Consider the following 20915-nt stretch of genomic DNA (forward strand, 5'->3'; position numbering starts at 1 on the left):
CCACAAGTAAGATAAAATGCAAGACAGGCAGGAGGGATAGCTTAATGTTTTTGTTGTTGTTGCAGGAAAAAAAAGAATCCATGCTAATTCTACGGTGAAACTAACGCTTACTTAAGGATTTTAACATTAGAGTAAGACAAAAGATCAGACTTCAAAGAGACCAGATCTGTAACTTGGAAGTGAAGTCTTTTGCTACATTTTGGCAATGGACTCTAACTTGGCATATGCTCAGTCGCTTCAGTCATGTCTGACTCTTTGCAAGCCCACGACTGAACCCCAGCTCCTCTGTCCATGGAATTTTCCAGGCAAGAATACTGGAGCAGGTTGCCATTTCCTCCTCTAGAGGATCTTCCCAACCCAGGGATCGAACCCAGATCGCTTACACTGCAGACAGATTCTTTACCATTGAGCCACCTGGGGGAGCAACTTGGACTATACAACTATCTATTTGAGGACTCTCCTACCCGTCCAGGGAGGGGCAGAATCCTATCCTCCTGGAAACTTTTCATTTTAGATTTACAGAAAAGCGCAGGGAGAGCTCCCATGTATAGTTCACCTAGTTTTCCCTCATGTTAATGTCTTGTTGTTCAGTCGCTAAGTCCTGTCTGATTCTTTACCATCCCATGAACTGCACCACACCAGGCTTCCCTGTCCACCATCTCCCGGAGTCCACTCAAACTCATGTCCATTAAGTCAATGATGCCACCCAACCAACTCATGTTCTGTTAGCACCCTTCTCCTCCTGCTCTCAATCTTTCCCAGCATCAGAGTCTTTTCCAGTGAGTCAGCTGTTGGCATCATGTGGCCAAAGTATTAGAGCTTCAGCTGCAGCATCAGTCCTTCCAATGAATATTCAGGGTTGATTTCCTTTAGGATTGACTGATTTGATGTCCTTGCAGTCCAAGGGACTCTCAATAGGACCACGATACATTTGTCACAACTTAGGAACTAACATTGGTACAGTACTTTTAACCCAACTCTGGATTCTTTTCAGATTTCACCAGGCTTGGTTTGGTTCTTTCATTAGTGTTCTCCTTGTTTCAGGATCCAATTCAGATACTACATTCTGTTCAATTGTCCTGTCTTCCTAGTCTCTCTGGTCTGTGAGGGTTTCTCTGTCTCTTACTACTCATAACCTTGACAATCCGGAGAAATACTAGCCAGGTGTCTTGTAGGATGTCCATTAATCTGGGCTTGCCTGATGTTTGGGGGGAGGTTGTTATCATTATTGGCTTTTGCGTTTTGATGGGGGTTTTTCTGCCATGCCTGTCAGCTTGTGGGATCTTAGCTCCCCAATCAGGGATCAAACCCATGTCCTCAGTAGGGCAAGTACAGATTCTTAACCACTGGACGCCCAGAGAATTCCCATGTCTTGTATTTTCTTTTTTAATTGTGCTTAGTTGCTCAGTCATGTCTGACTCTTTGCAACTCCATGGACTGTAGCCCGCCAGGCTCCTCTGTCCATGGGAATTCTCCAGACAAGACTATTAGAGTGGGTTGCCATGTCCTCCTCCAGGGGATCTTCTCAACCCAGGGATCAAACCCAGGTCTCCCACATTGCAGGTGGGAGGGAATGCATCTGAGCCACCAGGGAAGCCCGTTTTAAAATTTTACTTACTTATTACTTGTTTTTGGCTGCACCGGGTCTTTGTTGCCGTGCACGGGCCTCTCACTGAGGTGGCGTCTCTTGTTGCAGAGAACGGGCTCTCGGTTCTCAGGCTTCAGGAGTTGCAGCACAGGGGCTCAGTAGTCGTGTCACATGGGCTTAGCTGCCCCGCAGCACATGGAAACTTCCCAGACCAGGGATCAAACCTGTGTCCCCTGCATTGGCAGGTGAATTCTTTCCCACGGCACCATCAAGGAAGTCCTGGTGTTTTCTTAAAATTGGAGAGGGGCTATGGGTTTGGGGAACCTTTCTGCTTCATCAGATCAGGGGGTAAGTGCTATCGACATGACATCCTTGAGAATGTTCATCTTTATCACCGGGGTAAGGTAACAACTGCCAGGTTGCTATTTTTCCCGTTTCTCTTCTCTATTCTCTAGAAGCAGGTCACTCAATCCAGACTACTCTCGGGATGGCAAGAGTCAAGTTGCATGTTCTAGAGACAACATTTGACTTTCAGGACAACCCTTTGAGATCAAGGGAGATTGGAGTTCTTGTCACAGAAATGATGAGCACTCAGTGTGGTGCTGGGTACATACGGGCAATGGTAGCACCTATTGTCATCATCATTTAGCAATATCTCTCTTTTTAAATTTTAGTATTTATTTATCGGCTGTGCTGGGTCTTCGTTGCTTTGAGTGGACTTTCTCCAGTTGTGGTAAACGGGGGCTACTCTCTAGTTGCGGTGCATGGGCTTCTCACTGCGGTAGCTTCTCTTGTTGCGGAGCACGGGCTCTGAGGCAGGCGGGCTTCGGTAGTTGTGTCACACAGGTTTATTTGCTCCATGGCATGTGGGATCTTCCCCGACCAGGGATTGAATCTGTGTCCCCTGCATTGACAGGCAGATTCTCAGCCACTGGACCACCAGGGAAGTCCTGGTGATAGCTCTTGTTGTGGAGGAAAAGCTAGCCTTTTAGTCACAGACCCTAACCCTAGGCTCTGACCACACCCCCACACCTATCTAAGGGAGCAACGTGAGGCCAGAACACCTGTGTCTCGCTCCAGCAGGCTGAGAGCAGGCACCACCCGGGTGTAAGTCGCCACAAGCCTACCTCCCATCACAGGTATTCAAAGCTAGATGCGACTGACTGTCCCCTTAAGGAAACAGCCCCATTGTAAGTTGAACAGAACAGGAAGTGAATCATGTTCCAGGTAATTAGCGTCTCCAGGGTAAAGCTGAGATGCTTTCCCAGCGACCAGCCCCGCTGATGGAACAGCATTCCTGACAGTCCTGTTCCTAGCCTTGATCTTTGAGGTTCCTCCATGGTCTGACCCCACCTAGCCCTCCACCCTTCTCTGCCACTACTCAATCACCAAGATCCCCTCGCCCGGCCACCCTGAAGTCTTGTGGCTGCTCGTGCCAGTCACGTGCGCCTTGCTCATTCAGTGCTCTTCCTGGAACTCCTTCCGCCACCTAACTCTTAATCATTCTCTAAGGCAAAGAGCAAGGCCACCTCCCCCAGGAAGCCTGCATGAGGCGACTTTAAGTTCTGAGTGTCTCTAAGGCCAATGGCTGTCAGCCAAGAGCCACTGTGTCCCCCCTGAAGAACATTTAGCAATGTCTGCAGACATTATGGGCTTCCCAGGTGGCTCAGACGGTAAAGAATCTGCCTGCAACTCAGGAGACCTGGGCTCGATCCCTGGGTCGGGAAGATTCCCTGGAGAAGGGAATGGCTACCTACTCTAGTATTCTTGCCTGGAGAATCCCATGGACACAGGAGCGTGGCAGGCTACAGTCCATGGGGTTGCAAAGAGTCAGACGCCACTGAGTGACTGAGCACAAGCATGAACTGTCATTAGTAGTAAGACTGAGAAACACAGATCCTTAGCTCTTGGCAGAGTCCCTGACCCATGGTAAGGACTCAGTGAAAGCAGAAAATGGTTGGATGGCTAAAAGGAAGACAAGAGATGCCTCTTCTTTCTGACAGGCTCCTTGAAAGGGTTTAGGGGAGAACTTTGTCAACCTGAAGGTTTCTGTAACCAAGAGAGCTATAGATAATAAGGATCATGCCACTCCTCCTACTTAAATCCTTCCGTGGCTCCCCACTGCCTCTGGGATAAAGTCCAAAAGTTACAGGCATTCAGAGAGTGATCATTTACAGATTCATTGAGATCTCAAAAGTACCTGTGTCTAGGCTTCTGACCTCAATTGGGGTGGGTGTCTGATGACATCCACTGGGGTGGGATTCTTGCACTTCTGGACCCTCCAACTCCCTAGACATGTTCCCTCTTTTGATCATGAAGTCTGGACTTAAACCGAAGGCAGGTCACTTGGGAACTCTGCCACCCAGGTTCTAAACTGATAGCTCTCAAACACAGATTGTGTGTGGGTTTATTATTATTACTTATTTATTTGGCTGCACCAGGTCTTGGTTGAGGCACGTGGGATCTTTCAGTTGCAGCATGCAGAACTTTTAGTTCAGCATTCGAACTCTTAGTTGTGGCATGTGGGATCTAGTTCCCTGACCAGGGATTGAACCCAGACCCCTCGCATTGGGAGCACGGAGTCTTAGCCATTGGATCACTAGGGACATTCTGATTGTGTGTTTTTTGAAGTAAGCTTATTTTGGGGTGATCTTGACCTGGTTGACTAGCTTGGACCTGAGGTGAAAGCTCTTTGGCTCCTCTCCTGGTTCCTACTCACCCTCTTCATCTATGGAGGGAGTGGATTAGACAAGTCTCAGGACTGGGGTGGCTGATGGTATCTGAGGGGATGCTGGCACGTGGAGAGGCATCTGGCATGTCTATAGGTGTCTGAAAACACCTCTGTGGGGGTGTCCAGCATGTGTTCCATCCTCTGAACACCCCTTTGGGGGTTTCTGATAGCATCTGCGTTGGAGGGAATCTAGAAGTTTCCATGTGGGGCTTTGATATATTCCAGAGTGTCTGAAAGCCTGTTTGTGGGTAGTTGATGGCTACTGGATGAAGGTGTCCGGTACTTTTGAGACATTTGACATGTTTTTCAGATTTTAGTTTGGGGGGGTATTTAAGGCACCTACAAGGGGTGCATATTTTCCCATGCCTGAAAGTGAGTTTTGAGTATCTGATGGTATCTGTCTGGGTGTCTGAAATGTGTTTGGGGTATCCGGTGGTACCTATGTTGCAGTGTCTGGGATTACCTGAGAGATAAATGACTCATGTTTTCAAGACTTGTAAATTTTCACTTCCTGTAACCTAGGGTGCCACTTCTTCGCAGGAGATAGACCTGTTCTCTCCATTTCTTGCACCCTCCCCTCTCAAATTTCTCTCCCCCGGGAGTTAATCCCCCTTTGATGTCCCCAGGCTTCCACTGTACTCCTTTCTGCCTCCAGATACCCCTAACTCCCCAAGTCGCCCCCCCTCCCCTGCTATCCTCTACCAGGAAGCCCCTCCCAGACCTGCTAATCACCCAGGTCCCCGATGACCCCACAAAACGCCCCTCAACCCCAAAGATCTCTCTTTAAGATTCCTTCTAAGCGCCTCCCAGTCCCGCGAAAACCTCGGGACCCCACTGACCCCCTCCCCCCAAACGGCTCCCAACCCCGCTGATTTTCTCCCAGGACCTCCCTCCCCTAGACGCCCCTCTGCCCGACTGACCCGCCCCTCACGGGTCGCCCTCACCCTCCTCGCAAGTACCTTTCAGTCCCCTCACTTTGCCTAAGCTCGAGCTGAAGAGCCCCGCCTGCATCACCAGGCTGAGCCTCTTAAGTCCTAAGTTCGTGAGACCCACCGATCCTCGATTCACGCCCCCTTCCGGGCCCACACCCTCTGACCCGCCCTTGAGGGCGGGACCGCGCGTGCGCACCTCGCCCCCGTGGCTTCCCGCTTCCGCCTCCGAGCCGAGGGCAGCCGTGGACCCCGGGAGGCCGGGCGGCAGCGGCGGCGCGGAAGCTAACGGAGCTGCGGGCGGCGAGTGACCTGCGGCGGACCGAGGTGAGGGCGGCGGGGCAGGTCTGAGGAGAACGAGGTTTGGGAGGAGGCCTTGGGCCCCACGAAGGCGCCATCGGTTCCCTGGGGTGGCCTCGGGCGCAGGACCCCCGTGGCTGCCTCGGCTTCGGGGCCGGCCCCAGTGGGCTCGTCCAAACTGGCGGGTGGATCCTGCAGTGCAGGCTGTCCCTCCAGTGCATGCAGACTCTGTTTGGAGAAGGCACAGTTCAGACGATGCCCACCGTCTCCGGCCGAGCCCCAGCCCTTGGGCAGTGCAACCTCCCTGATTCAACAGGGAGAGGACTCGGCGTCCGGGATCTGGAGCTCCCGGGGCAGGACCTGCGATGTGATAATTCAGCACCGGGGGCCTTGAAGCCTCCGAGCATCGCTCACTCCTTGGAGCCCACGTCCTCCTGCCAGTTGGTCGTTAGGGTCACAAAATCATAGAAAGTGTGTGCTCTTTGGGTCTTTAGTTCTCCCTCCAGTTTCTTTCTTGTGGAAGAATTTAGATGGTGCGGTGCAGGAATCAGAGGCCCTTGGTTCTTGCACGGTTTATTGTAGCTATCTTCTCCTCCTCTCTTCTACCTGGTTCTCTGTTGAGGTCGAAGTGGTAGAAGAGATGGCTGGCTCAGGGGATCAAAAGTGTTGGCGAAGTTTTACCTCGGAAATGAAGACTACAACTTTTCTTCCTTTTGTCTCCGTTTGGGGGTGAATGGAACTCCAGCCAGGATCGTAGAAGGGCAGGTCTCTTCTTATTGACTAGAGAAAGTTCAGGACAGGTGAACAGTCGTATGGCCAAGGGCGATGTGGGGATGGTTTTGCAGGTATCCGGGTGAATAATTAATTCTGGAGCTGTATGGAGAAGTGTCAAGAGCACAGGCTTGAGTGTCAAATCACATCTGGGTTCTTCTGGTCCCAGTTGCCACCGCTTAAGTCACAGTCTCTCCGTCTTTAAGCCCAGAATGAGGATCGGTTGTGGATTTGATGAGATAATACATTTAAGGTGGGAAGCACAGCCCCTGGCATATGGTAAATGCTCAATAAATGTTATATATTCTGTGCGTGTGGTATGCCCCCAGGTCTGTATTTTAATTTTTTAATTTTTATTGAAATATAGTTGAGTACAATGCTGTTTTAGTTTCAAGTGTACAGCAGAATGATTCAGTTATACACATATATATTTGTTCTTGGTTAGTCGCTAAGTTGTGTCCGACTCTGTGACCCCATGGACTGTAGCCTACCAGGCTCCTCTGTCCGTGGGATTTCCCAGGCAAGAATACTGTAGTGGGTTGCCATTTCCTTCTCGAGGGGATCTTCTCAACCCAGGGATCAAATGTGCATCTCCTGCATTGCAGGCAGATTCTTCACTGCTGAGCCACTGGGAATTCCATATATATAAATATATTCCCAAATATGTGTATTCCTATATATACACACATATGTATGTTCTTTTTCATACTCTTTTCCGTTATAGTTTATTACAAGATAGTGCCCTGTGCTATACAGTAGATCCTTGCTGTTTATCTGTTTTATATATAAACAGGTTTTATATGTAAACAGGTAAACAACAGGTGTGTGTATGTAAATCCCAAATTCTTAATTTATCTTCCTGCCATCCCCTTTGGTAACCGTAAGTGTGTTTTCTATGTCTGTGAGTCTATTTCTGTTTTGTAGTTAAGTTTATGTGTATCATTTTTTTATATTCCACCTGTAAATGATATCATATGATATTTGTCTATCTCTGATTTACTTCACTTAATACTCTAGATCCATCCATGTTGCTGCAAATGGCATTATTTCTTTTTTTTTTTTTTTAATCTCAGGCCCGTATTTTTCAGTCGACATTCCAAGTAATAAAAAGTCTGGAAAATGTGAGCAACTCAGTTGTTGTTTGGACCGGGTTGCAGTTTATGTTTTATCAATAGTTTGCTAGTTCTGTGGGTCAAGCCCTTCTAAGGGGGTGGAAGAAGCTGTGCTAAAACGAGTAAGAGGGGCTTCTTTGGTGGTGCAGTGGTTAGGGCTCTGTGCTTCCATTGCAGGGGGCAAAGGTTTGGTCCCTGATCAGGAAACTAAAATCCTGCATGCTGCACAGCTCAGCCCGAAAATAAAGGAGTGGGTAGTTTTTTTAATTCTTGCCATTCTAACTTGTTTGCATTGTGTATCGCTTCCCGTTTCAATGGCATGTAGGAGAGAAAGGAGAAAGGAATTCTTTGACTCTCTTTTCTTTCTCTTTTTTTTCCTCAGTCGACTTGAGAATGCCCCCATGTTGAAAGCTGTGGTAGCATGTACATTGTTGCTGGTGGAAACCTTGGTATACTTTTCATTCTTGTCACACAGTAGCGATTACAGCCAGTTGCCCTTGTCACCAGCGCACCCCGCCCCCACAGGACTAGGGCTGTGGTCACCAGCTGTGCCTCCCTGGCTGTTTACCTTCCACGTGCTTAGCATATTTCTGATCCTCATGTCAAGGTCTCCTTCATTTTTCCTCACTCATCCTGGGTCCTGTTTCCAGTTCCGCAAATTCCACCCATGACTTTTTAAACATTTTCCTCTCGGCTCTCTTAAGTCATTTTAAGCCCAGAGGCTTTGTTAGGTCCAGCTAGTCACTGTTTCTTCATTATTTGTGAGTTAAACTTTACTTTGCCCCTGAAAGTGGTGAAGAGCTGCTCTTGGTTTGTAAACCCTCTCCAGGTACAAAGCAATTGCCTGCACAGCTCCTAAATGGCCAGTAGGAATTTTTCTGGAGGAGGAATGTGGCTGATGGGGGAGGGGCAGGCTGATTCAAATAATGTCCTCCGGGAGGCCTCAGTGAAAGGACCCCTGGAGCTAGGCTCATTTTGTGTTTGTGTGATTAAAATTGCCTTGGGTGTAAGCGGTGAAGAATCCACCTGCAATGCCAAGGACACAGGAGACTCAGGTTCAGTCCCTGGAGAAGGAAATGACAACTCACTCCAGTAGTCTTGCCTGCCCATGGACAGAGGAGCGTGGCGGGCTACAGTCCATAGGGTTGCAAAGAGTGAGACACAGCTAAGCACAGAGGCAAGCAAGCTAACTAAATTCAACTGGTGTGCTGCTTCTCTGCTTTGGTTCTTAAGCAGATTCATAGTTGCCATTGAGATTAAAGTTGCAGTTGGTTTTGTTCAAAGTTATCACCATATCTTGAGAAAATTATTCTAAAGATTTTAACGAAGGGGATATATTGAACAGACTGCAGTGGTTGCATTTTAAATGCATGTCAATTTTTTAAACTGGCATGTAATTGCTTTACAACGTTGTGTTGGTTTCTGCTGCACAACAACGGTGAATCAGTCATATGTATACATACACCTTCTCCCTCTTGAGCCTCCCTCCCACGCCCCCATCCCACGGAGCCCGGGGCTGAGCTCCCTGTGCCATAAGGCAGTTCCCACCAGCGTTTTACATGTGGTAGTGCATACATGGCTTCCCTGGTGGTTCAGCAGTAAAGAATCCACCTGCCAGTGCAGGAGATGCAAGCTCGATCCCTGGATTAGGAAGATCCTCTGGAGGAGGAAATGGTGTATCCGTCAATGCAACTCTCTATTCGTCCCACCCTCTCCTTACCACTGCCACCACATGTCCACTAGTCTGTTCTCTACATCGGTAAACGCATGTCACTTTAAAAAAAAAAAAGCTTCATTAAGACATAATTCACATACCATAAAATTCACCCTTTTCAAGTGTGTCTTTTAAAGTGTGTGGGTTTTAGAACATTCACAGGCTCATGCAGCTGTCACCATTGTCAACCGCCGGGACATTTCAGCAGCTGGTCATTCCTACAGATGGGTTTCAGGAGGAGAGAAAGGCCATAAGTGGGTGCCCCCTCCATCACAACGTGGGGTGGAGGGAGGGCAAGACCCCTTCAGACTGCTTGGCTGGAATCCAGTGTGGACAATTTGTTGTTCAGTCACTCAGTCGTGTCTGTCTCTTTGCAACCCCATAGACTGCAGCACACCAGTACAGTTACACTGCTTATGGATAACTCTTGATTTGCTGAGATTAATTTTCAGAGGGAAACTGAATTTAGAAGAATAAACTGCAAAGTCATCCACAGTAGAGTTAGTGTACTCTTCCGTCCTCTCGTAAGAGTGAAATGGACAGTAACTGACCAGATACAATGTGGAGCATCGCTGGGCATCATGGCAATAAGGGAGTCAGCTCTGGGTCATCTTGGAGTCAGTTCTCCCCATGCCAGGACGTGGGACTGATGGCAGATCCTTGTGACCCTTTGCATCATCCCCTCAGGGACTCTCAGTCTAAGAACTGAAAGAGAAACAGGAAGACGGAAAGATGGAGGTCCTCAGACACTGCTGGTGGGACTGCAGAACAGGGCAGCAACTGTGGAAAACAGTCTGGCAGTGCTTGTAAAGTTCAGACATAGATTCCCCATAAGATCCAGCAATTCCACCCTAGGTATGTGGCAAAGAGAAAAGAAAGCCTAGGTCTGCACAAAAATTGGCACAAAAACATCACAGGAGAAACAATCTCAATGTCCATCAGCTGATGAATGGATAAAGAAAACGTGGACCAGGAAGCTCCCTGTGGCCTAGTTTTAGGATTCCGGGCTTTCACTGTTGTGGCCCCAGTTCATTCCCTGGTCAAGGAACTGACACCTTGCAAGCCATGCAGTGTGGTCAAAAGAAAGGAAGAATGGAAGAAAGAAAACGTGGGCCATCCATGCAGTGGACTGTTCTTTAGCAGTGCAAAGGAATGAAGCACTGACATACTCTACAACTTGGCTGAGTCTCAGAACTGTGTGAAAGCCCAGTGAAAGAAGCCAGTCCCCAAAGGCCACGTAGTGTCTGATTCCCTTTATGCGGAATATCTAGAATGGCAAGTCCATGGAGACACCAAAAAAGTAGGTTAGTGGTTGCCTGGGGTGGAAGGAGGGGGAAATAGAAAGTGACAGCTACGGGGTCCAGGGTTCCTTTTGAGGGTAAGGAAAAAGTTCTAAAACTGAACACAACTCTGAATAAACTGAAAGCCCTCGAACTGTACACTTGAAAAGGATGAATTGCATAGTATTTTAATTCCATTTCAAGAAAGCTATTGAAGGGCTTCTGTGGTGGCTCAGTGGTAAAGAATCCACCTGCAATGCAGGAGACATGGGTTCTATCCCTGGGTCAAGAAGATCCCCTGCAGAAGGAAATAGCAACTTGCTCCAGTATTCTTGCCTGGGAAATCCCATGGAAAGAAGAGCCTGGTGAGCTACAGCCCATAGCGTCGCAAAGAGTCGGACATGACTTAGCGACTAAACAACAAGAGAGTTGACTACAGACTCAGGTCCCTGCCATGTGGGGGATAGTTACAGAGTCCCCAGTGCCATCCGTCAGGACAGGCCAGTTGAGGCAGAGACTCAGAGTCACGGTGTCACCATGGCTGTGTACCAGGCGGGAGAGTCCTCTGTGGAGGGGTGGTGGCCAGGCCAGGCCTCAGTGGCTGTGAGCAGAGGGAGAATGGTATGCAGAGGCTCAGAGTCAGGAAATGATGTGCCATCCGTCTTATCTTATGGGCCAGGGTGGACCCCATGGCTGCCTCCATCCTCGGGTGGAGGATCAGGAAAGCGGGGAGGCTGGAAGCAGGGTGGCCGGAGAGGTGATGATCGGTTGGACCCAAACAAACAAGGACTGTAGAAAGAGGACAGAGTTCAGGCCACTTCACAGGTAGATGAGTGGGGGCTTTGTCACTGGTGGTGTGGGAGAGAGGGTGATGGAGGTGACCAGGTGGATGCTGACCCCAACATCATCAGCTAGGAGAACGCTTCCCTACGCAGCCTGCAGCTCCCGGGTGCCGACCCTCACTGGTCTGGCCGGCTGGAGCTCTCTCCAAGTTTGTCTTGCTTTGGAGATTGGGGAAGGCTGTGCCCTCCACTCAGATCAAGGGTCTCTTCTCACCTCCCCACCTCCACCCCATCCCAGGGTCTTTCAGAGTTCAAGAACATGGAAAAGTATTCATCTATAGACCACCAGGGACCCTGAAGTTGTAGCTGTTTGGGGTGGAAGGGGAGCGGGGCAGAAGGGTAACTCGTGGCACTCGAAATCTTTAGGTGGGGCATGTGGAATCAAGTTCCCCAACCAGGGGGAACTTGCATGGGGAGCGAAGAGTCTTAGCCAGGTGGACCCTCAGGAAAGTCCCACGGTGTCTATTTAGAAAGCAGGCATTGCCTGCTAGGGCGGGGGGGGGGGGGGGGAGACCTTTAGAAATGAGATCTGACAGCAGAACAGCAACCCAACTCGCGTGCTTATATAACCAGCCTCAGGAGCCTGATGCCCGTCAGCCGGCTTTTCTGGCCATTCCCAGCAGGCATCAGCTAACACACACACAGACACACACACACAGACACACACACACAGACACACAGACACAGACACAGACACACACACACACACACACACACACACACACGGAGAGTTATGGTTCTGGAGATCAAGGAGACATCTACATCTCTTCTCTGTTCTGGAACTATAGTGGGCCCCTCCCACCCCGTTGATCCTATGGAAATATGGCCCGAAGATGCCCACGTCCTAACCCCCAAGAACTTTGAATAGATGACCTTCCATGGCCAAAAGGAATTTTGCAGGTGTGAGTTAAGGATCTGGAGGTGGGAGATGATCCTTGGTTATCTGGATGGCTTCAGTGTCATCACTGCGGTCCTTATGCAAGGGAGGTGGGAGGATCCGGGTCAGAGAAGGTGATGCTATGATCAAAGCAGAGGTCAGAGACAGGTTAGAAAATGCTAACTTTAGTACTTCCCTGTGGTCCAGTAGTTAAGAATCTGCCTGCTGATTCAGGGATCACGGGTTCAATCCCTGGCTCAGGAAGACTCCACATGCTTCAGTGCAACTAAGCCTCAGTGCCCCAGAGGCTATGCTCTGCAATAAAACGAACCACCACAGTGAGAAGCCCGCACACTGCAACTAGAGAATAGTCCCAACTCGCTGCAGGTGGAGAAAGCCTGTGCATAGCAGTGAACACCTGTGCAGCCAAAAATAAATAAATAAAAATAAACATGTTTAAAAAAATTTTCAAAAGAAGATGCTGGCTTTGAAGATGGAGGAAGGGGCCACGAGGCCTCTCGAAGCTGAAAGAGGTCAGGAAACATTCTACCCTGGAGCCTCTGGCAGGATTGCAACCCTGCTGTTTTAGACTTCAGACCTCCAGAACCAAAAGACAATATATTTGTGGTGTTCTCAGCCAGTGTTTGTGGTAGGTTGTCACAGACGAAATAGGAAAATCGCACGCCTGGTTTCGCATGCGGCTCAGCAGTACAGAAGACACCTGCCAACGCAGGAGACACGGGTTTGATCCCTGAGTCAGGAAGGTCCCTTGGAGGAAGACAGGGCAACCCACTCCAGTATTGTTGCCTGGAGAATCCCATGGACAGAGGAACCTGGCGAGCTACGGTCCATGGGGTCACAGAGTCAGACACAACACCCCTGGTTTTCCTTCTCGTTTGACTCGGGAGCCTCCGGCTCACAGCCCCGCCCTACCTCACTTTCCCTTCTCACTACAGGCCTTTATCAGGAGGCCACTGTCACTCCTTCGCTGACCTGCCCCGAGGCCCCTTCTCTGTACACAGGACCACGGGCACCTGAACGCAAAGAGGACAGCAGGGCACTCCGGTCTGCTGCTGTCCTGCTGGAGATGCTCCCTCAACTCTCTAATCCTTGGTTTCCTGTCCATCGAATTACAAACACACCACTCCTTGTTTCCTAGGGCTGTTATTGCTGGTGGAGTGATCCCACAGCGTCTGGGTGTGTTCGTTCATTCGCTCACTTGGTCATTCATTCATTCAGCAGATTATTTATTACCCAGTACCTGCTGTGAACCAGGTCCTAGAATTGCAATGGTGAATACAACTTTGCTCTTTTTGTTTTTAACTTTTAAAAAATCACTTCTTTCAAAATGAATATATAAATGGATAATTTTTTTCTTAAATTAAGTGCAACCACAGTGGTCTCCTCCAGAAATCCAAGGAACAGTTATTGTAAGTCCCACCAGGTAAATCAGTGCTTCCAAATCTGTCACCAGGTTCCCCCTCCCACCCCACCCCCGCTGATGATCGGAAGCTAAAACCTTCCTTGTGATGTTTTTCCTTCTTCTAGAATGTTCCCAGAGCTTCAATCAAAGGGTAAGGCCCCCAGCTTCCCCACCTGCTGGGGTGAGCTCTGCCATCCACAGGCTCAACCATTCTGCTGCTGCTTTTTTTAATTGGGATATTATAATTCATGGGGCTTCCCTAGTGGCTCAGATGGTAAAGAATCTGCCAGCAATGAGGGAGACCTAGGTTCGATCCCTGGGCTGGGAAGATCCCCTGGAGAAGGGAATGGCTACCTCCTCCAGTATTCTTACCTGGAGAATTCACATACCGTAATAGTCACCCTTTTAAAATGTATGAGTCAGTGGTTTGTGATAGTCACAGTGTTGTGCAATCATCCCCACTGTCTTAACTCCAGAACATTCTCATCATCCGCAAAGGCAATCTTGTACCCATTAGCCATCACTCCCCTTTCCCCCATCCCCAGGCACAAATCTACTTCCCATCTCTCTGTATTTGCCTATTTTGGACATTTCCTATCAATGAAATCATAACAGGTAGCCTTTGGCATCTGATTTCTTTTACTTAACATAACGTTTTCAGGCTTCATCCACGTTGTCACCTGGATCTAGCTGTGTTTTGTTTTAAATGTTTATTTATTTTGGCCACACTGGGTCTTAGTTGAGGCATGCAAACTGTTAGTTGCAGCATGCAGGATCTGGTTCCCCAACTAGGGATCAAACCCAGGCCGCCTGCATTGGGAGTGTGGAGTCTTAGCCACTGGACCGCCAGGGAAGTCCCTATATATTCTTTTCCACTTTCTTTTCCCTGGTGGTTTGTCACCAGCTATTGAATGTAGTTCCCCATGCTGTGCAATAGGGCCTTGTTAATCCTTTCTTCTGCCTCCATCTTCACGTGGCCTTCTCCTCTGTGCCTGTCTCCATATCTGTGTGTCTCTCCGCGTCCAAGTCTCCCTCTTCTTTCCCTTATAAAGACACCGTCATTTGGATCTCAGGCCCACCCTAAATCCAGGATGATCTCATCTTGAGATCCTTGACTTGATTACATCTGGAGAGACCCCATGTCCAAATAAGGCCACCTTCTGGGGTTCCGGGTGGACATGAAACTGGGGGGGATTTTATGCCACCCACCACAGGAGCTCTCTATTTCCAGTGACTCGTAAATGAGAACAGGCTTACAGGAGTTGTTAGTACTTAATCCGTACATTCTTTAGAACACATCGTAACTTTCAGGTATTTTAAAATTAAGGGTTGGACTCGAGCTTGCTCTTAGGAACCCAGTTTAAGTGAAGAGAGGAAAGAGATTGACCTTAAGGAGAACTAGTTCCTCGCTTGGGAAGCATCTGAATCTGAATCCTCTGTGGGTACAGTTTGCTGTCAAGTATAAATTGGTGCCTTTACATTACAGTGGGTCAGAATGTTTGGCTATTTGCCTGTCCTCTGTATAATCTGCTCCTTCTCCCTGTGTTCAGATACCACCCTCTTAAATACAAAAGTCTTGTTGCCTTAAAGAGGGAAAAAAAGTTCTGTCTGCCTAGCCCTCCACCTAGCTTACATAAGCACATGAAAAGTGTTTTCTTCCTGACCTTGAGACATGAGATATATTAAAATGTATTCAAGCTCACAGCGTTGCAGTACTAAAAGGAATACTAATGAAGGTTTTGCAAGGTTCTGGAATTTTCCAAATGTAGAAGCCAGTTAGAACCAGCGTTCTCAGGACAGCGGGAATCTTGAGATGGTCAGAAACCCACCCCTCATACCTGTTTGCTACCAACATGAGCCATTTCAGGGCTCTGGAATTCAGTAATGACTCCACACAGCTAAACCACTTCCCTGCTTCCTTTGTTCCATTCCCTGTGTGTGTCAGGAATTAAAAAGGGGAGCATCCTGTGAACCCTTCTGGGTGCATGTTGATTGCAGGGAATAGGCCCTCCTTTCCAAAACAAACCAATTAGATGCGGTAGACCAGGTCTCAGCATTCTTTTTCTATAAAAAGCCCAGGAGTAAATATAGCCTCTGCAGGCCACAGGGCCCTGGTCACAGCTGCCCCACTGCTGAAGCAGCCCCAGACGACAGTGGGTGTGGCCTGGGTGCCGATAAAACTTTATTGACTAACACCAGTCGCTGGCCCAAGGGCCAGAGTCTGCCACCGCCTGATTTTACAACAGACTCCTGATTTTCCCTGTTCTCTTTCTAGGCCCATGATTCTGATCCTGTAAATATGGTGAGGGACACACCTACAGAGGGGACGAGAGTTCCTGGCAGGTGTGAGTGTGCGCTGGGAACTCCCCATGAAAGGTCTTGCTCAGCCTCCCCAACCCTCACACCATTTCAGTTGTCTTCACAGACATTCAGTGCCCTTGAATAACTTCCCAGGCCATTGCAAGCAAAGTTCAGTTTTGTTTTTCCTTTTAGCATTGTAGGTTTGTGTTTCTCTTTCCTGCCCTCCTCCTTGAACAGCATGGTTTTTATCTACTGAAAGAGAAACCCACTGACCTGCGTCAAGTGTTTGATTTCCCCTGCCCTCCTCACAGCTACCTCTGCCGATGTTTGCTCTCTATTTGCCGCATGAAAGGTTTTACAAATAATACTATTATATAATCAGGCCAGTTGGGGTTTTCTGCAAGATTTCAGATGCGTCGTAGCTACACCTGAATTAATCTTTTCAAAATCACTTTGTTTTCATTAAAATGTTTTTGTCACGTCATTTTGATTTCTGGACAGCCAGTTGAATTAGCGTAATTGTTTAAAACATGCCAGTGAGGAAAGCCTGCCGACTTGCTAGCCGGGCCTCAGCGGGTGGAATGGTTTTGCTGGGGCCCCTACAGTCCAGCCTCTGGCCTTGCCCTCAGAGGGATGAAATAACTTATCCACAAAGCGCATGCTTTTTGTAGGGTCTGAATTCCTTGTGAATGAGGCTGAAGGTGCCTCTTTGCCTGATACCAGAAAGTAGTGGGAAATGGAGCGAAGGGAAGCAGATAAGCTCTGGGACAAGCCTGGACTGTGCAGTGGCGTCCTCCTCACGTCCTTCCCAGCCGTGTTCATATCGAAGCGTCGCAGTCACACCTTTGTCCAGTTCATTTACAATATCATGTTAGTTTCAGGTGTAGAGCAAAGTGATTTAGTTAGATATATATGTGTGTGTATGTGTGTTCTTTTTCAGATTCTATTATGAGTTATTACAAGATACTGAGCATAGTTCCCTGTGCTGTATAGTAAGTAGGTCCTTATTGTTTACCTGGTTTATATTTAGTAGTGTGTATATGTTAATCCCAAACTCCTAATTCATCTCTCCTACCTGGCACTCTCCCTTTTGGTGACCATAAGTTTGCTTTCTATGTCTGTGAGTCTGTTTCTGTCTTGTGAATAAGGTCATTTGTATCATTTTTTTAAATTCCAGATATAAGTGATGTCCCTTGATGTTTGTTTCTCTCTGTCTGACTTACTTCACTTAGTATGGTCATCTCTAGGTCCATCCGTGTTACTCTAAATGGCATTATTTCGTTCCTTTTTATAGCTGAGTAATATTTCGGTGGGTGGGTGGGTGGGTGTGTGCATCTGTTGACGGTTACTTGGGTTGCTTCCATGTCTTGGCTATTATAAATACTGCTGCTATGAACATAGGGTTGCGTTGTGTCTTTTCAAATTAAACTTTTCTCCAGATATATGCCCAGGAGTGGGATGGCTGGATCACATGATAGTTACTAGTTTACTCTTGGTAAAAAGTTCCAGAGACACCCTCCCTCCCCCTCCCTACCTGCTGCCTCCCCCTCCCCTCCATGCAGTGGTTAAACTTGTTCATCAGAATGACTCAAAAACACTACACATAGCAGTTTTGTTTCCTTATTTCCCTGAACCACCCCTGTCAAACGCTAAGGGACCTCTGAGGAGCGACCATTAAAGGGGGCAGCAGGGACCTTCCGGGCCACTTTTAGAGCCCTGACCAATTCCCTGGGTGTCAGAACCAGTTTCTTGAGGAAGCTCTCAGGGCCCTGTCCCTCATGCAAGATAGCTGTCAGTAGAGAGGAAAGACACCCAGGATGTCAGGTTTATGAGAGGAAGCTGAAATCCACAATGGCTGAGCTGCAGCCTCACTCTGAAGGGCAAGGCACCTCTAGCGCTAGTCATGCCTTTTTTTTTTGGTTTTTTGGAAACATTTTAACTGGTTTTAAGTGTAGATCCCCATTGCTACACCACCACCTCCACTATCCTGGACTTTCTCATCTTCTCAGACCCTGTCCCCGTGAAACACTGGCTCCCCAGTCTGTGTTACTCACCATTCTACTTTCTGTCTCTGAGAATCTGACTACACTCAGTCCCTCATGTATGTAAAATCATGCAGTATTTGTCCTTTTGTGACTGGCTTGTTTCACAGCACACGATGTCCTCGGGGCTCATCCAAGCTGTAACAGGTGTGAGAATTTCCTTCCTTTTAAAGGCTGGGTGCTATTCCATCTTATGGATATATCGCATTTTGGTTATCCATTTATCTGTTCATGGGCCCTTGGGTTGCCTCCACCTCTTGGCTATTGTGAATCACAATGCTATGCACACGGGTGTGCAGATGCCTGTTTGAGTCCCTTCTCTCAGTTCTCTTGGGTCCATACCCAGAAGTGGAATTGTTGGACCACATGGTAATTCGTTTGACTTCTTGAGGAACTGCCAAACTTTCCCACAGCAGCCGCACCATTTTACATTCCCGCCAGCAGCGTGCGAGGATTCCAGTTTCTCTGCGTGCTCCCCAACCCTGTCATTTTACATCATCCCATGCTAGTGGGCGTGAAGTGGCATTTCATCGTGGCTTTGATTTGTATTTTCCTAGCAACAGGGATGTTGAACTGCTTTTCACATGCTTATTGGCCACTTCTGGCTATCTTTTTTAAAAAAGTATGTATGTATTTGGCTGCGCTGGGTCTTGGTTGCAGCACGCAGGCTCTTTTATCTGTGGCATGCAGGATTTTAGTTACAGCATGTGAAGTCTTTCAGTTGCACCATTTCTGTATGTTCTTTGGAGAAGTGTGTTTTCACACCCTTTGCCCATTTTTGAATCAGTCATTTGTTTTCATCATTGGATCGTAAGGCTTCTCTACGCTAGTTGCACCTGACACCAGAGGGTTATAAGAACTTAAAAGCAAGTCTCAGATACCCATGACCTCTGACATCTTGGGCATCCTAACAGAAGCGTCTGGCATCTGGCACATGTGGTCTCAGGCCTGGGGAGGAAGCAGAAAGATTGGCCAGGGCCATCCCCCAGCTAGAGACCAGCCGACCCCACATCACCCAGAAGAGTGGGTCATCGAAGCTGCGATTGTGAGCCCTAAAACCAGCATGCATCTCTGGGAAGAAATTGTGTCACAGCAGCCTCATTTCCTCCTCTGGCAGGTGATGGTCTGGTCAGTTGACCAGGAAAGTGGGGTGGAACACTGGGCGATGGGAAGGTCAGATCTGGTCGTAGACAACATTCTTGGGGCAAAGGAGAGAAGTACATGGAGACATTAAGATGATTCTGAGTTAATCACTCTATAGCCAGGCTTATAATAAGTTGGGTGAAAGTTTCCAAAGGGCGTTAATTAGCAAGTTAATTCCCCTGGAGAAGGAAATGGCAACCCACTGCATTATTCTTGCCTGGAGACTCCCATGGACAGAGGAGCCTGGTGGCCACAGTCCATGGGGTCGCAGAGTCGGACATGACTGAGCACATGTGCTCACATACTGAGTTACTTAGAGGGAGACCTCCTGGGATCCATCTCTGCTCTGTCCTGACCAGTCATTTACCACGTAATTTAGAAAGACACCGATGTGGAAGGTTTGCTTATCAGAGCTCTAGGGTGGCCTGCGTCTCTGTCATCAGAGCCCCCAAATCTCAGTGACTGAAGCCAGCAAGGTGGGCTTCAGGGCAAGGAATGTTTCAGTTTCCATGTCCGGGTCTCACTTGGCCTTTCCCACCCTGGGCACTGTGGCATTTGGGGCTGGATGGTTCTCCCTGGTTGAGGTGCTGAGCGGTATCCTAAGTGGTGATCCATTGGATGTCAGGAGCACCCCCGACTCCCAATGATGATCTCAGCTGTTTTCAGATGCTGCCAAATGTTCCCCAAATGCCAAAATTACCCCAGGGTGAGAACCACTGGTCTAAATTAGCAACTAGGGAAATACAGGATGGAGAAAGAGGACTGAGTGACAGCCTGTGAGAAAACAGCCTACAGATTTCAGTTGATGAACCAGTGCTTCTGAGATGAACTCCCTCTGCCCCCTGTTCTGCACTACGTGCAGCAAACCAGGGACCCTAAGGGCCATCATGTCTTGTCCCATCCAGTCCCCAGGCAGCTCTGCAAAGCAGTCTCTCCAGCCCTGGAGTCTCGTCCACTCCTTGGCTTCAGGTACTGTCCTCTGCCCAAGTCTCCGTCCCTCTTCTGGACTGTCTCTTGAGGGCCCCACTCCTGCATCTAGCTGTCACCTGAGACCTCCCGAGCAGCTTGGGCGACTCCCATCTGAGGTCAGTGTCACCACCTCTCTCCCTCCCGGCCCTGAGTCTGCCCCTGCCCATGCCCCGTGTCAGCAGTCCTGGCATTCTCCACCCTTGGCTCCTTCCATCACTGCTCCCTGGTTGCATCAGCTGCTTCAAGAGGCAAATCTGATCTAAGACCCTCATGCATAAACTTTTCTGTAGTTTCAGTTTCAAGGATAAAGTATAAACCCGAGGGGCCTCTAAAGACCCATCCATGATAGTACCCTCCCCCACCCACTTTTTTCTCCTTGTTTCTCTCCTTCAAACCCTGAGCCCCCTACAGTGGAAGCATGGATTCTTAACCACTGGTCCACTAGGGAAGCCCCCAGCACTTCTTTTTAAAAGTCATAGACCTTCAATATTTAAAGTAGATAAATGCACTTTTATTTGCCTGCCATTTGGTATAGATCCAACAGCCTTTCCATTAATGGAAATTTGTCAGGTTTCCTGCTTGAAACCAAACCTATGGTAGAGACTCTCTTCTCTAATTTCCTTTTAATCAGAAATTTAAAGAAGCCTCCATCCATCCAAATGCTAAATCATTTGAAATAATTTTAGATTTTTGAAGAAAAATCTTTTTTTTCTAAAAAAAAAAGAAAAAAGATCATGTAGAAATTCCCTGGCGGTGCAGTAGTTGGGACTCAGCGCTTTCATCACCAGGCCCTGGGTTCAATCCTTGGTCATGGAACTAGGATCCCATAAACCATACAGCTCCAGCAAAAAAAAAACAAAAAAAGACCGTGCAGAGTTCCCACACACCCTGCA

At 48.3% G+C, this 20915-nt stretch overlaps 1 protein-coding gene across 1 annotated transcript in view; it reads left to right on the forward strand.

Moving 5' to 3' along the window:
* Window positions 1-5446: 5446 nt before the first annotated feature.
* ARHGEF18 (Rho/Rac guanine nucleotide exchange factor 18) overlaps window positions 5447-20915 on the forward strand; it is a 51992-nt gene continuing 36523 nt past the window's right edge. Inside the window, exon 1 of the mRNA XM_065917848.1 lies at window positions 5447-5575. The gene's annotated coding sequence lies outside the window, so the exon portion shown is untranslated. The remainder of the gene's footprint in view (window positions 5576-20915) is intronic.

The sequence above is a fragment of the Muntiacus reevesi genome, chromosome 1, assembly GCF_963930625.1.
Source record: "Muntiacus reevesi chromosome 1, mMunRee1.1, whole genome shotgun sequence".
In the NCBI taxonomy this organism is placed as follows: domain Eukaryota; kingdom Metazoa; phylum Chordata; class Mammalia; order Artiodactyla; family Cervidae; genus Muntiacus; species Muntiacus reevesi.